This window comes from Pseudorasbora parva, chromosome 15, assembly GCF_024679245.1.
Source record: "Pseudorasbora parva isolate DD20220531a chromosome 15, ASM2467924v1, whole genome shotgun sequence".
Taxonomy (NCBI): Eukaryota; Metazoa; Chordata; class Actinopteri; order Cypriniformes; family Gobionidae; genus Pseudorasbora; species Pseudorasbora parva.
Window position 1 is genome coordinate 35,896,514 of NC_090186.1, and position 16,626 is coordinate 35,913,139.

Below are 16,626 nucleotides of genomic sequence, written 5' to 3' on the forward strand. Positions count from 1 at the left end.
TCTTGGCATTAAATATTCAATATCTTTTTCCTCAGAGGCAAGAGTCGAGGGTAGTAAAGGGCAATAAAAAGCACACTAGCAGTGGAACAGAACAGCTGACTCAGGCTCTTACATAAAAATGGAAATGCTGCTTCAAGTAGGGTGAAGAGCTCTGATGGGAACAGGAGGCTTGCTACGAATCCTAAATCACACCTTTTAAGCGACACAATTTAATCGGAAAAGGAAACATCCAGTTAAAACAGTAAGTAGTTATTTAGCACACTTTTATCCAAAGTGAAATGGATAATGTGGGTGCAGTTATTAAAGGGACAGTTCAAAATTATTTACACACTCTCTCACCCCCCTCGGAACACAAAATGAAAAATTGCATCAGCAATGCATTTTTTTTAATTGATATTTTTTAATTATCCTTTTGTGTTCTACTGAAGAAGAAAAAAACAGCATATGGGTAGGAGTAACAACAACAGAATTTTCATTTTTGGGAACACTAACCCTTTTGGAGCAGATCACTTGTCTTGCTCAAGGGCACAATAGTGATAACACAAGGCTTGTTTCTTTTGGAGGTCGAACGAGCAATTTTCTGGTTTCCAGCCCTGGGCTATATCCATACACCTTGTCCCATCCTCCCAGCAGCAGGTCCGTGTGGACATTTCCTTTCCATGTTTGGAGATATTGCCTTTGCATACATTTAAATGGTACAACTGTGGACTTATTAAAGTTGTAAAGGAATCTTTAGAGTAGCTGATAATTGGTTATTGTTGTAACTCGGCCTAGAAGTTAATACGTATAATAATAATAATGTGTCTGCAACGCTCGCTCTTAGGAGCATCCGCAGGCTGCTTGACATGCGACTCACATTGGCGTTCAGTGCAGAGGCATGAAGCGCGCCCGTGCAGGGATCCACCCCTTCAGACTGCAGTGAACTGATTATCAGCGCTCGCCTCTCAAGGCTTCCCCTTGGCAACGGGACTCCACCGCGGAGCTGGAAGGTTGCCAGGTAACACTCTGTAACACTGACACACGCGTGTCTCGCTTTGAAGATGTAATGAACCTGGTGGAAGGTTACAGACCACAGAACAGATGGAAGAATGAGATCAGAGCTTAGGGCAGTGTGATGTCTCTTTGAACATGAGCAGCTCGAACAAGAAAACTTTGTGGGCGCTTAGCTCATGTGCTGGAGGGAACTGCTTCAGTTCTTTCGAGTTGTGCAGTTTGTGTGGACTTCTTTTGGAGTGGGATTGTACTTTTTTTTTTCACGAATATGCAAAAATATTCCCTCCCTTGACGTTGCTTTTTAATATTTACTTAAAAACAGTGATTTGTTGGTATGTGAATCATTTGTTTTTGTGATCTCACTTCTGAGGCCTGTTGCATGAAGCTAGCTGAGTTTCAGAGTAGGTTTAGATTTGACAAATCCAGATAAATCCCACCTGGTTTAGATCAAGTTCAACCGTTTCTCAAAGCTCGGTATAAACGTTCGCTGTCACCTCAGGTTTAATCCAGAGTTAGAGATCAACTCTCAAGCACGTGCACCTGAAAGTGTGACACGTGCGGCAAACAGCCAATCACAGTGTCCGTTTGATTCACTTCTCTTCTGAAGATTGAGAGATTGTTTTGAAAATTATTATGAAATTAAATGTGTTTACAAGGCAGAAATAAACACTGCTGCTGCTGCATTGAAAGCTTGAGAAGGCAGCTGAAAGAATATCTGACTATATCAATGCATGATGTGAATCAAAGAAATATGCCTAATAATTATAGGTTCACAAAGAGCTCAAAAGAATACACGTTGTTTAAAATAATTATGAATGCATGTATTATATTTATATTACTATGTGGCTACTTGTCAATTGATATATTTATATGAACATATGAATTCAAAGTGATTATAATTCATATAATAAACAAATTGGCACCAGAAGATGCACAATTTTATTTCTAAAGTTGTCTCATTATAAACTGCTTTAATTCAGAGACATACAGGGGGTGTGGCTTTATTGCATCTTTACTTGCAGCTGATTGGTCCAGTTTGGGTTTTGCGGTCTCTTACCCAGAATAAAACCTGCTGTAGAGCAGGTTAGCCGTGTAGTGTAAGTTACAATGGTGATGGACACAGATAAAAAACAATCCACATTCTTGAGCCAGAAAAAACAGAGTTTGCTCAAACTAATCTTGAACTTACCTGTGTAACAACTGAAACCACTGAAAAAAAAAAAACATATCCAGATAGCTTATCCATAATTGAAATTCTATAATCATTTAGTCCCCCCTCAGCCCCATGTCATTACAAATCCCTATGACTTACTTTTTTTGTGTGGAACACTTAAGAGAACAGTTAGTTTTTTTTGTCCATGTAATATAATTCAATGAGGTCCAATGTGGTTTTGGACACCGGCATTCCTGGATATATCTTCTTTTGTGTCCACAGTTGAAAGAAAGTCACACATGAGGTTTTGAAATTACATCAGCGGGTTGAAATTTTGAAATTTCTCTAATGAGGCAGTGTAAATGGTGACAGAATGTAACATTTTTGGATGAACTCTCTCCTTATGTGTCACCCACAATTACACACAATTTAACTTCTAATGGGCAAATTATAAGACATTTGTGACTAAACATGAATATTTCTTTAAAAAAATACTTTTAAGTGCTTTTTAAACATTTTAATTAACACGCACACAAAAAATCCATGTTTTTCATCTGGCAGGATGCTTGACCTTGACCAAAAATATTGTTTCAGTTTAAAAGAATTGTTGACAGGAAAAGATGCAAAGAAAATTAATTTTCTGGTTTGATAGTCGATTAAGCAGTACAGAATAAATCCTTCTCTTGTAAGGATGTGCTATTGAGCATGCATGTGGTCTTTGCTTAAACATTAATTCTAACCAAAGCAGCAAAGATTAAATTTGCTGTATATTAAAATGATATTTAATTGGAAATATAGATGGTCAGTGTAATATAGACCAGCTGTTTTCATATTATCTGTTCCTTTGCAGTGCTAAATATCACAGCAGTTTTGTGAAGGTGCATTTGAGTCCATGGTTTGGTTTCCATAAGTGAGGATCTTTTTAGGGAGGGTGTCCTTAGGGCCGTCCCGCTTTGGCACAGCATCGCTGCCATGTCCCCAAAAATGGCAGTAGTAGCACACGAGGTACTGTTCTGGCACACGCTGAAAAGAGGAAAGGCAGCAGGACTTTTCCCTGCTAAGATAGATTTGAAAATGAGTAGGTGAAACACGGAGCAACTCTCGAGTGCCGGTGGCTAACAATGGATGAAGCGGATGGCCGGTTGAAGGAGGAACATTGGAGTTGCGGGGACGCTGGGGAGATTGGGATGACAGACATTCCAATGTCCTCAAATCTGTGCATCTGGCGAAGGAAGAGGGGAGGGGACTGTATCTGGATGGAGGTGGCAGAGAATGGCAGAGAAAAGAAATTAATTTGAGATTCGTTTTGATCAATTTGCCTAAATTTCGGGGGGGAGGAGGGGGGCCCAGACGAGCAGACACAGGCTGGAGCTTCGCCAGGGTTTCTCGGGAAAGTTGCCACGCCGGGAGTGCGGGAGCACGGAGAGGGAGAGGAATGGAAGAGAAAAAACCCAGGCGAGACTTGGCTGGGTTCTATCGCAGCTCCCTTTGTCTGTTTGCTCAGCTTTTGCGCAAAGGAAATCAAAAATACCCAGAGTGCAGGAGCTCATCTTGAGTGCTAAAAAACTACATCTAAAAAGAAAACTACATTTTATTTAGCAGGAAGCTAATGCAAAGGTGACGCACGTTATAATCAGAAAGACGTTTTTACCAATTCTGGAAGAATTGTGCTTTTTCCATTTTTTTTGGACTGGACTTTTGGAAGTTGTTTGCGCCAAGAGATGACCATGTGTCTGCAGGGGTCTTTGTTATCATAACTGCAAATCAAGCTGCATCTGTTTATGTTCTCACTAATGGCTTCGCTATCGAAGAGAACGTCTGGAACTACAAAGAAAAGTTTGCACCTCCATGATTGGACTACAAAGTTTTGTTTTTACTTTTATAAGTTTTAAACATTTAAAACTAAGAACTCTAACCAAGACATTATTGGAAATGGATGTGTTTGTCTTGGAGGAGGAAGTTAGGTGACTTTCCAACGGTCCTCATCAACAGTCTTCTTTCTTTGAGGTGTTCCTCCAGAAAACCAAGACCATATTCCAAAACTCTCATCACAGTGCGTTTAGATCAGTGAGGGCATAAAAATACACGTGTGATATTCCAGTCTTCTAACTATTAGGGAATCTAATGCTCTACAAGAAGAAAATGGATTGTTGGTCGGCCATTTTGGTGCTCAAATCTTGCGGTCAACAGTGAATGTCTGGAGTATAAAGGCCTGGATGTTGATTTCCTAACATCTGTAAGTGTCATCTCTTTGAAGACAAATAATGCAGGTTTGTCTCATATTAGTACAGATACAATCACATGCTTAAGAATTTTGCTTAAGACTTACTGTTAGAATGTTGTGCTGTTATTATTGGTTGATTATAGACAAGGTACATAAAATATGAGTATGATTTCCTATAGAGTGATCGTTTTCTGCTGAATCTGTGTCTGCTTTTTCTCATACAACCTTGCTTGGTACATGGTATCCTTCTGTACTTTATGGCTTCCTCTCCTTAAGTTTTATACTAATACACTGGTTTTCTGTCTCTCACAGCTACACATTGACATTGCACTAGGATTCGGCTGCATCAGCAGGCTTCCAGTTAATAACTGCGAAAAGGGCAAGAATAGAGGAGAGAGTGAGAGAGAGAGAGATTTTGTTGATTCTGAGCCAGGATGAATTTGCCAGATGTGTTTCATCATAAGACAGGTGTCCGTGGCTGATAGAATTGGTGCATTGTGATGTTTTTTGGCGTTATAGTTTTATATTATGGTTTTCTGAAAAGGCCTTTCTGCTTTCCATCAATACTCAAAAAAGCAAAGGCCTAAACTCTCTTCGGCAGAATTTTAAACATGCAGACGATGAATTTTTAATCACCAGACACAGTATTTCTGACCTTTGAAGATGGATCCAAACTGAATAGCTGTACACTGTTCTGTGTGCCATTTCTGATTTGTTTTATGAAGTAATTTTTTTCTTTCTTTTTGCCATCAGTGTCTCAGAACAGCTGCTTACGAAACTGCAAAATGCCAGTTGCAAACTCTCCATTGCTTTCTAAAAAATAAATATTAATTATCAACAGGATTTTTCACATACCACCTGGATAGATCTAAATCAACAACACTAACTGTCTGAATATGTTCATTTAAAGGGGTACTTCAGCGCTGGGAAGATGAACCTGTATTTAAACTGGGTCATCAATGAATTAGAAATGTGAAATTATTTTTGAATTTGGTGTCTTCTAGACTGAGAAAAGACAGAAAATGTATTTGTCTCATGGGGATGAAAGACTACAATTCCCAGAATGCTTCGCTGGCCTGTGAGGCCATTTTTCAAAGCCACCAACTTGTTTACTGTGACTGAGTTGGAGCAGACACTACAATTAAAAACTGAACGTGTCTGTTCAATATAATGAGTGAGTCACCGCGCGAGTATCCCAGCACTGAGCACTGACTGCAGGAGTGAGATAAATGAGCTCTCATGATGAGAGCTGAGGTAATCGCGACTACACTCGCGGCATACATTCACAATGCGAGTTCAGTCTGGCACGTTTCAGTTCATGCCTTTACCATCTTAACTTTCATAGAAATTAATTTGAGAAGTTAAAAGACTTACATTGCTCACCATAGCTCCGTTTAAATGAGTGCCTGCAGCTGCGAGCTGAGCTCTGAGTGTGATCTTCCATCCCCAATGCGTGGATTCAAAACATGCGGAAATGGCTCCTTCTGCTGGCTGTAGTCTTTAGCCTTTGGGCAAACACTCCTCCTATGATGCAAATATCGTCAATTTGCTCCATAGGAGGAATTTTTCCAGAAATAAAATGCATAAATCTCTTGTCTCATGGGGATATGAGGGGGGAAAGCACAATCATTTGAATATACTCCAGGGTTTCTACTGATACAAAGACATTTGCTAATCGCTGAAGTAACCCTTTAAATCTTATCTGTAGTGTAGAATATCTTTTAAAGAATTTAAAGTTGTGGTAAAACATTCTTTTGAAGGCTTGATTGTGTTTGTGGGGTGCACTGTAATGTGTTCATTCTTCGTAAAAATAAAAAAAAGGCATTATTTTTCATACATTTTACCTTTATTGTACACTGCTGTAAAAACATAGCCTGACCCGCCAGACCCACATCAAGATGTTTGGTCTGGAAACTCACCATTGACAGGGCTCAATCCGAGTGGCGGGATAAACGGTTGTCTTTCAAACTCCCTCTGCACGCGATAGGATAGCGCTACACCAACCAGAGCAACGAAGGTGAAACAGAGCTCATTGACAGATTAAACATTCGCTGTATCCATTCAGCAAAACTCAGAACACATCTTCCCTTTTTAAGAATGACTTCAGTGCCGTTCTTTCTTTTCTCAGAGAAAAGCTTAACTCTAAGTCTTCCAGAGTCGCGGTCAGAGCTGATTCGAAAGACCGCCTTTCGCCAGTTTCTGTGTTTACTAGAGGCATGCAAACCAACGCAACTCGGCCGTCGTCATTATGGCCCCCCCGCCTACCTACTCTATATACAATGTGATTGGCTCGGCTAGAGTTAGGCGAATACACCTCAGAAGGGTATTGAGAGTTGCTAGACAACACTCACGGGCAGATTAAATTTGCTGCCGCTAGGGTGTGTCTAGATTTCTAGGCTAGTAAAAACAGTCTGATAGTTTCCTGGTTCTATGAAGCCAGTCCCTCAAAAATACGCAATGAGCTCAGATTGGTTAGCTGGCCCAGCTGTGCTGTGATTCGCCAACCGCCTAACACATTTCAGCCTACTCTTCTCCACAGAAATAAAAAAATGACATTGCCCTCCCTTATTTAATATTCTCAGAGGAGGGGTTTATGTAAATATGGAACCCGCTGATGTCAGCAAGTCTGGAGGAAAAGGCTGTAGTTCCCATCCGGCCGTTTGCTGTAGTCCTTAGAAATTGATTTCTTTAAAAGCAAATATCTCGCTTTGCTTTAGACTTTGAGCATTATAACTTTGCAGATGTTGTTTACACTAGCTAAAGTTAGAAAAAGGAAATCGTGTTTTACCACCCCTTTAAAATAAAATACTCATTCTGCAATGGTGAACCTGTTACAAAAGAAATGGTCAGAATACACAAAGATTGCTTGGAAAATTGCTTGAGGATTGCTTGACTGCTAGTTGTTTAATTAGAAGATTGGTTGGTAACTTCTGGTATTTTTGAAGATGAGGTGTGTTGTGTGCCATAAGCAAAACCATATGCAATGTCTAAATATCTTTCTCAAACTAAATTGATTAGACCAAAAGTTGATATAACTCAAGCAATGTTTTGACAGCTCCAAAGAACATTTAACTCTTGAATAATCTTTAACATATAAGAACGTACCTTTAACATTGAATAATGTAACAACCAATAATGTTTGAGGTCAAATTTCAGCACCAAATCAGCTTGTTAAATGTCATGTTACACTGAAGAGTGAATACTGAAGTAATGGCTGCTGAAAATTCAGCTTTACCATCACAGAAATAAATTATATAAAAACAATATGCACTTACCTAAAAGATTATTAGGAACCATGCCATGCTTAAAATTGCTTAAATCACCTTTCTTTCCCATTCTGACATTCAGTTTGGAGTTCAGGAGATTGTCTTGACCAGGACGACACCCCTAAATGCATTGAAGCAACTGCCATGTGATTGGTTGATTAGATAATTGCATTAATGAGAAATTTAACAGGTGTTCCTAATAATCCTTGAGTGTATTTGAATAGGAAACAGTTATTTGACACTACTAATGATATTTCACAATATTACAAAATTTCCTGTATTTTTGATCAAATTAAAGCAGTCTTTGTAAGTATAAGAGACTTCTTTTAAAGACATTTAAAAATCGTACCTACCCCAAAACTTTTGAATGGTATATGTATGGATTGAAACTTGTATACTTTTTACGTCAGCATTTATTACTAGTGAGAACTGTTCCTCATGCTTGAGGATTGTCTTTTGAGCTCTTGAGTTTTTTTCCTGCCTAAGTGAACAAGTAGAAGAGTCCAACCATGCATGTGTAACAGTGGCTGTAAATTATTCATAACTTCCTTGGCAGATAATAGAAAACCTAATATGTTGCGTGCCTTTTCTCAGCAATACAGTTTTTTGAAACTCAGAAGTAGACCTTTTAATGGCTGCAGAAAAGCAGTGTGGTGTTTTTGGCGAATTTGCATGTTGACCCACTTTAAGTCAGTTAATGGCTTGAGAATCTAGCCTCCTTTATTTTTCTGAATCTGATAGTGCTATTTGGAATTGTCTTTCTCTTTGCTGTAACTCATGTGACGTTCCTGAATTTCCTGTGGTGATCGCACATACTCTATGTACACCTTTTAAGTTAATTTGTAACAAAAGTGTCAAATGCATAAATGTGAACGTAATCGGACCTTAGAACCCTAATGTGTAGAGAAAAGGAAGATCTGTAAGTGTGATATGATTAAGTAGATTGTTTAAAAAGCCTGTTACACACTTCCTCTGTCTCCCACAGTGCTCTTTGCCACGCTCAAGAACACATCTGTCAACACACAGGTCTTGTATTGCTTTCAGCAGACATCAGACCTGTCTGTCTTGTCATTGATTAACAAAAGATAGAGGTTGGCTTATGTGCTGTCTTAATGATTGTGTAATGTTTAATGACAGATTTGGACTTAAATAAGGAATATGATTCATTTAGGTCTTGAATGGGCTTGCACTTCTGGCTCCAAAGGTTAAGCTCTATCAGTAGAAAACCATTTTGACTCTTTCCTCAGTTTGTAAAAGCATGTAAATTGTGAAACATATGCATATACAACGGAAGTCTATGGGGCAATACATCAGGAGAAGTGTTAAAATATATACAAGGTATTGTATACAATATATACCCCCAAAAATTAAAACCCTCATGTAATTTTTAAAAATGTTATTCTTTTATTTGGCTCTCTACAATCTTCAAAATGTCGTCTTTGTGCAAACAAAGAAAGTCATACCAGTATAGAACAATATGAGGGTGAGTAAATTGACAATTATCATTTTTGAGAGATTTATTCCTTCAAAGGTTCAGTGTATGAATTTTAGTGGCATCTAGCGGTGAGGTTGGGAATTGCAATCACCCACTGCTCACCCCTTCCTTTCAAAGCACGTAGAGAAACTACGGGGGCCAACACAGGGCAAAAATGTCATCTAAGAGAGCAGAGAGTGACTAGCGATCTGTAGAGTGTGTACGCTTAGGGCTACTGTAGAAACATGACAGCGCAAAATGGTGACTTCACTGTAAGGAGACCCAATGGTGTATAGAATTGTCTTTCTTCTGAGGTAATAAAAACATAACAGTTTATTATGTAAGGTCTTTATACACCACAGAAAACATAGTTATGTATATTAAATTGCATTTCTGTCAATAGATCCTCATAAACACTACACACTGCACCTTTAAGAACATTATACAATTGCAAGGAAAAAGTAAGTGAACTGCTTGCAGAATCTGTGAAAAAGTGAAAATAATTTGAACTAAATGAGAGATCATACAAAATCCATGTTATTGTTTATTAGTGCTGTCCTGAATAAGTTATTTTACTTTTTTGTATTTTTTTTTTCCGGCATAATTTTAAACATGCAGACGACAAATTTTTAATCACCAGACACAGTATTTCTGACCTTTGAAGATGGATCCAAAAATGATCCACATCTCTCTTTTTTTCTTTTCTTGTGATGGTTGTTCTTGACTGAGTCCCTTGTTTATCCTGAGCAGTTAAACTGCCCAATGTTCTTCAGAAAAGTTCTCCAGGTACTGCAAACTCTTCCGTTTTCCAGCATATTTTGCATATTTGAATCCTCTCCAGCAGTGACTGTATGATTTTAAGTTCCATCTTTTCACACTGAGGACAATTGAGGGACTCAAACACAACTATTATAAAGGTTTAATCATTCACTGATTCTAGAAGGAAGCACAATGCATTAAGAGCAGGGGGTCAAAACGTATTGAATTTGAAGATCAAGGTAAATTGTACTTAACCTGTCCTCCGGGAAACATGTAATTATCTTCTGTTGCTTCTGAAGGGCAGTACTAAATGAAAAAAAGCCTATTTAAACAAAATAAGAAAAATGTTGATATCTTCATCCTGTTCAAAAGTTTTCACCCCCAGCTCTTAATGCATCATTGAATTATTATTGTTTTAATAGTTGTGTTTGAGTCCCTCAATTGTCCTCAGTGTGAAAAGCTGGATCTCAAAATCATACAGCCATTGCTGAAGAGTTTGCAGGACCTGGAAGATTTTTTTTGGAGAACATCGGGCAGTTTAACTGCTCAGGACAAAAAGGGACTCATGAACAACTATCACAAAACCCAAAAACAGCTGTGGATCATCCAGGTAATGACATGCAGTACAGATAATTAATGGTTCATTACCTTTTGAATGGCTCATTTTTAATATATTCAGCAATTGTTTTTGTTTTGTGGACTATATGTAAACTTTTTTTAATGTAAAATATCTTCAGGACAGCACTAAATAACTGATAACTGAATAATGATCTCTTAATGTTTTATTTTATCTTACTTATTCACATTTTCACAGATTCTGCAAGTGGTTCACATATTTGTTCTTGCAACTGTGTGTTAACACGAGACTAACATTCTATGCAAATTTAAATTTAAGGAAGGAATAATTGACGTCGGGCTGTTTAATCGTTAGAAAAAGAATGCACATTAGAGGTGGTAATGTGATCACGACTCAAAGCAGAGTGTGTCCATACTGTATGTGTGCGTTTGAGTGGGAGAGAGTGGGAGAAATCCAATAAACTGTAATTTTGAGGAAAAAACATGGAAATAATTTGTCAGTTTTACCCTATTGTTTACTATATTTATTTGCTTGGTCAGTTTCATTGTGGGTTTTGGTTACTTTGCTGTTGTAAGCTGTAAGGACCTAGCCTGGTCCTACCAGGCTCTCGTGCATTTAATTTGTTCAGAGAGTCTGGCCACTCTCCATTGACAAGCGTTAACATCCTTGAAGGCGGGAACTCTTTTAAAGTTTTAAACTATTGGATCTGCCATAACCAATCACTAGCATTTGGTCATGACATCTTAAACCATAGACTGTAGCGCACAACATCAATGTCATTTTTCTCAGGCACTCCCTCTGTTCGCTGATTGAACCGGTTAAAATTTGATCGGAAAAAATCAGCAATCCCAAACGGAGTACTGAAGGAAAATGAAAATAGAAGTGATATGGAACTGTAATGCGGTCAAGACCTGCCTGGAACTACTTTAGCCACGCGTTTCCCTGTAAATAATTGCACACCTTTTAAGAGTGTTCATAAACCAATCAGATTCAAGCATTCAACAGCCTCGTAATATAAATCAAATTTTAATCATGCAAGAAGGGCTGTTTACATTGAGCTACAAGTTCATCTGCTGTAGTCATACTACTAAAAAGGTAATTTTGACTACTTTGCCACTCAAATAAAACTCATTTTAGTATATAATTAATATCAACGCTTTAAATATATATAAATATGAGCACATATGTGCTACTGTGCTTCTAAACCCACCAGAATGCTTTGCTTAGTGGACTTCCATTATAACTGCACTGACTGAACTTATGTTCTCTTGTAATCAACAGCCAGTCTCAGATTCTTTTGACAAATATTAGTTTGTTTTCAGCATTTCTGAATGAACGGAAGTACCAACAGGTCTTTTCTTTTCTAATGTGACATGCTTCTGAGTGAAACGGATTAGTGAAATAGAAAATGAGAGCCGGGTCTTGGTTGTCCATTAGTTGTTGACTGAATGAAGCCAGATCTGAATGCAAGTTTGAGGTTGATTGTAAGAAAGTGGTGGGGTTTAAGTGGACTAAATTATTGGAGAATTCCTCAGAAAGAAAGAATCTTGATCAATTATGAGCTCAAAGTGTTTTTTAATAAAACATGCATGGAAGACTCGTTCAATAAGATCAATGACATGCATTTGGAAAATAGAGGAATTTCAGTTTGATATGAAATGGCTATTTGAATGGGATTCTTCCAAAACCGGTACTTGTATTTTATATGCTCAGTGACATCTTTATTCTTAAAGCTGTGATTTATCTTTCTTTTTGCAACATGGTAGGAATTGGAATGGCTTGGAACAGTTGAGTCCAAGAAGACGGCAAATGAAATATCACTGTGTTGGGTTGGTGGATTTGGCATCATGGCTGTGCGTATGATAAACTCCAAATCTCACAGCTTGAAGGGTTGTTTCAAGAGATCAAAATTATTCTTTCTGAAAATGTGTTTGGATTTCTAATGCAGTTTGTAAAAAGACTCGCTCTCTTTGCTCAGAGGACGCAACAGTCCACCTGTTTGTCTGAACAAAGAACTGAAGGAATTAAAGATATGATGTGTTCTGGGTCCTACAGTGCGTTTCATTTTGCTGTTTTTACCTCTGGTGAGCAAAACCCCCTTTAATCTTAGCTCCAAAGGACTGCACTGACAGGCAGGTGTGGAGCGCTAGTCGCCATGTTTGATGTTGACACATAATCGCAAGATGAAGGGAGAAGGAAGCTTTTTCACTCACAAAGAGAGCCCTCTCACTCCTTCACCTCTGTGGCCACACGTCCACCCGTTACCAGCTCATTAGTGATCCTGTCTTCCTTTATAATGATAGAATAGGAGCAGAAGGGTAAAACCCTGTCTGTCGCACATGCCCTGTATTGCAGTACAAGAGTCGTCAGTTCCACTGATCACAGTAGCGTCTAGGCTGCTATTTCTGGAGGATTTCTTAAGGTTCAGTTGAAGAAAATCATGTAGTAATGTTGTAAACATACTGACCCACTATGGTTTAAAGTGCTTTTTCTTTAGTTAGTGTTGAGATGTGTTAAAAAAATTGCATCTTAAAGATTCAAATTGAATCATTCACAGATGTTTGATGGATAATCAGGTGTTTTAAATGGCGCTCTTTCGCACTACCATTTTTGCAGCATGCAAATATGTGCACAGTATGCAACATTAATCAGCGTTGATGAGATATGTTAAAAAAGTCATAAAGATTCAGAGCTGTTTCAAGTTGCGTGGTATTACACTACTTGTACTACTTTTGCAGTATATGTAAATGTGCACAGTATGCAACATATTAATTAGTGCTTATGCGATCTCATAAACATGACAAAGTCTTGAAAATTCATTATGCCTAAGCTCAAGGTATTTTTACGTTTTAATCTACAATATAAAATTCATTAATAATGTGTCGTTTTTTTTACTTGGAAAAAGACTCAAACTCTTCTAACTCAGACTTTCAGGGAAAATGTTTCTTTATATAAAGACTGAAAGAGTTGTTGAAAGCTTAATATTGGTGACTTTGTCATGTGACTGTGGTATAATTTGTTTATGGCCGTTTATTCAGGTTTTTCGGTGTCAAATTTGTACCCGTTTGTAAAGATATTCAATGATAAAAAAAAGTGTGTCACAAAGCTTATTTTCTGGTGTAATCCAAAAGCCACTGGAAAAATCGTATTGGTTTTTTTATTTTTTTATTTTATCAAGGGAACCAGGGTGATGCTAACTTCTGGGTTGTTGTATAAAAATAATGATTAAAGTGCCCAAATTATGCTATTTTTAAAGGTTACTCATTTTGTTTTGGAGGTCTCCAACAACATTATGGTAAAAAAAAAAAAAAAATCTCATAAATATACATTGCACATCACCTCATGTCTCAGAGTCTGAAAATGGTTTGTTCGAAGATTTTCTCTCTAAACCCCTCCTTTTAGTGATCCTACTTTGCTCTGATTGGTCAACCAGCCCCATCTATTGTGATTAGTCAACCACTTACAGCAATGTCAGAAACAAAACTCCTATTACCATATTTGAATTTTAGCTCTGGAGGCTTCCTCAGTGCTTGGTAAACAGCGATACGAACAGTAATGATGGCATCAGTTTTTCCGTATCAATCCCACTAACTGTGAGCCGAGTCCTTTTGAAGTGCATGCAAAGTAGATTTACAGTGCTGGAAATAGTGAGCAACACAATCCAAACTCTTTCAGGACGCATCCACATCTACAGTGTTTGAGGGCAGGTCAAAGTAGACGTTGTTCGTGGGCAGCCAATGAAGATCATAGGCTGGCAGTATGCAAATTAGGCTGTATAACAGGAAGTGAGACTAAAGACTTATTTTAGCAGTTCAGAAATGATTATTCCTTTTGGGAAACTAACTTTTTTGTTCTCCATTTTGACCTTTGAATTTGAAACTTTGCAGACCTTTTACATTCACAAACAGGCAATATAAAGGTAATATTCAAAAAAGCATAATAGAGGACAAGTCATGTGAGGTCATTATAACATTACTATTTGCAAAAATTTGTTGTGGCATACCACTTTTACAAAATAGTGGGCGGTATACAGTATATAATGCGCAGTTTGCTGCAGGCAATAAACTTGCATTCCATTCCAAACAGCCTTGTTTAATCACCATGACAAAGGAAGTGATTAAGTGTTGGGCATTTTACAAAATGATAGTCTCTTGGCAGTCCTTGTGCTTGTGGTTGACTACATGCTGTTGCCAATGGTGACAATATCAAATGAACCAGAATGAACTGAACACTTTTCCACAGCTGACATGACATGAAGTATGAAGAACGCTTTAGCCATTTAAAATAAATATAGCTTTGTATTTCATGGGGTTTCTCTTTCTGATTTTACTTCTATGTTGTTCTCATTCTCTCTAGCCTTCCCCCCACCCTTCTTCTGATTGGCCGAATTAACTCTGCAGCCTCCTGTTGTGAATAATTACTTTTGATCCAGTGCGTCTCTCTCTCTCTCTCTCTCTCTCTCTCTCTCTCTCTCTCTCTCTCTCTCTCTCTCTCTCTCTCTCTCTCTCTCTCTCTCTCTCTCTCTCTCTCTCTCTCTCTCTCTCTCTCTCTCTCTCGTTCGTTCTTGTCATATCTCTATATTTTACGCACATGTAAACATATACACTCTGTGTGTTAAGGCACTTTCTGATCTTTTCATTTTAGTAGGAATTATTATGGCAGACGAAACCTCTGAGTTTTCGCTTTGATTCTTAAAGCGCTAGTTCATGCAAAAATTGGGTTGCAAGTCTCATGTTTAAACCAAACCCATGCATTTATTTCATCTGTGGAATGCAAAATTAGACGTTATGCAGATTATTCACAGTTGACACTGTTCTTTTCCTATGTTAAAGTGCCGCCAAGCTTTAAAAAATGACAAAGAGCATCCTAAAAGTAGTTCATATGATGCATGTCATGAAGTCTTTGGAAGCCATAGGAGAGCTTTGTGTGCGGAACAGATTGTCATAGCTCGTAGCATTTATGTTAGATATGTCACACAAGCTTCAAGGATTTACTTTTTAAAAGTTGAACGGAAGAGAGCAACAGATCATTTTCTTCAATGTTGTAACAACAATCTGAGTATAATGGTAAAAGGAAAACACATTTTTATCCATCGGTTATTGATTGGATTTTGAGATGTGGGTGTAGCACTCAATTGAATGCAAGCTTGGGGTGGGGTTTAACAGATTAGAAGTCTCCAGAGAAGTTTTTCATTTTCACTGGAAGATTGAGTTATGACATTCTGATTAAACATTACAAGGTTAAAAAAAAATATGCACAGATGAATAATTCACAAAATCTATAACATACATTTACAAAATAGAATTGTAATAGATTTCTTTAATATCAGCATGAAACTAAAGTCCTATTGTGATGTATATCCAAGTAAAATGGCTTCTCGAACAAGAAAACATCTAGGAGATGACTTGAATGAATTTTTATCCATCAGGAATTTATTAGATGCCTGTGGTTTGCTATTGTGTGGCAGGTTGTCAAGAGGGAAGGGAAGTTATTTTTGATTATTGATCACAAGTGCACGTTAAATAAAGTAAACACTGCAGTATTCCATAAAAAATTAACCCCCAGTTTCAAAGATATGGCTTTATGCCTTCCAGAATAAATTTATGTTTAAGCTGTTTTAACTGAAAGCAACTTCCACTGACATATCTTAAAATATGCCATTGTCTCGTCTCAAGATGTAAGATGTAATGTTTTTTTTTTTTTTTTTTTTTCAATTGCACGTTTATTGTTACTTAAATGTCCTAATATTGAACTGAGGCCTAATCCTGGCTTAATCTAAGCCCTGTCTGGGAAACCAAGCCTAAGAATTGTCCATTTCTCTTTAAAATGTTGGTCTGTTCCTCACACAAAGGTATTTTATTTCTGAAGACTTGAAATACAGGGCACAAGTTATATAGGCTGCTTTGATAGCACTTTCATTATTCTGTTTCTTGTCATTTTTGGAGCTTTCATTTCTAATGGGAAGAAACAGCAGGGAAATTCTGCCTAACATCTCCTTTTGTGTTCCAGGGAAGAAAGAAAGTCATATGAAGCGTACCAGAATGACATAAGGCTTAGTACATGATGACAGAATTTTCACTCCTGTGTGAGCTAACCATTTAAATGAGGGTAATAGTGGTATTTTGTCTGCTCTTGCTCTTGTGCTGATCTCTGTTCTTCACTACTGGATATCTTCTGAAA

The 16,626-nt window shown here is 37.7% G+C and overlaps 1 protein-coding gene across 3 annotated transcripts in view; it reads left to right on the forward strand.

The window, feature by feature from the left end:
• The window catches only part of msraa (methionine sulfoxide reductase Aa), a 108,949-nt gene that overhangs the window by 787 nt on the left and 91,536 nt on the right, over positions 1-16,626 (forward strand). Inside the window, exon 1 of one of the 3 annotated variants that reach the window (XM_067417924.1) lies at positions 3,509-4,416. The exons of 1 other annotated variant lie outside the window; for it this stretch is intronic. The gene's annotated coding sequence lies outside the window, so the exon portion shown is untranslated. Of the gene's footprint in view, positions 1-3,508; positions 4,417-16,626 lie in introns of those variants that run through there. One more of the 3 variants, XM_067417923.1, reaches the window with a different exon arrangement.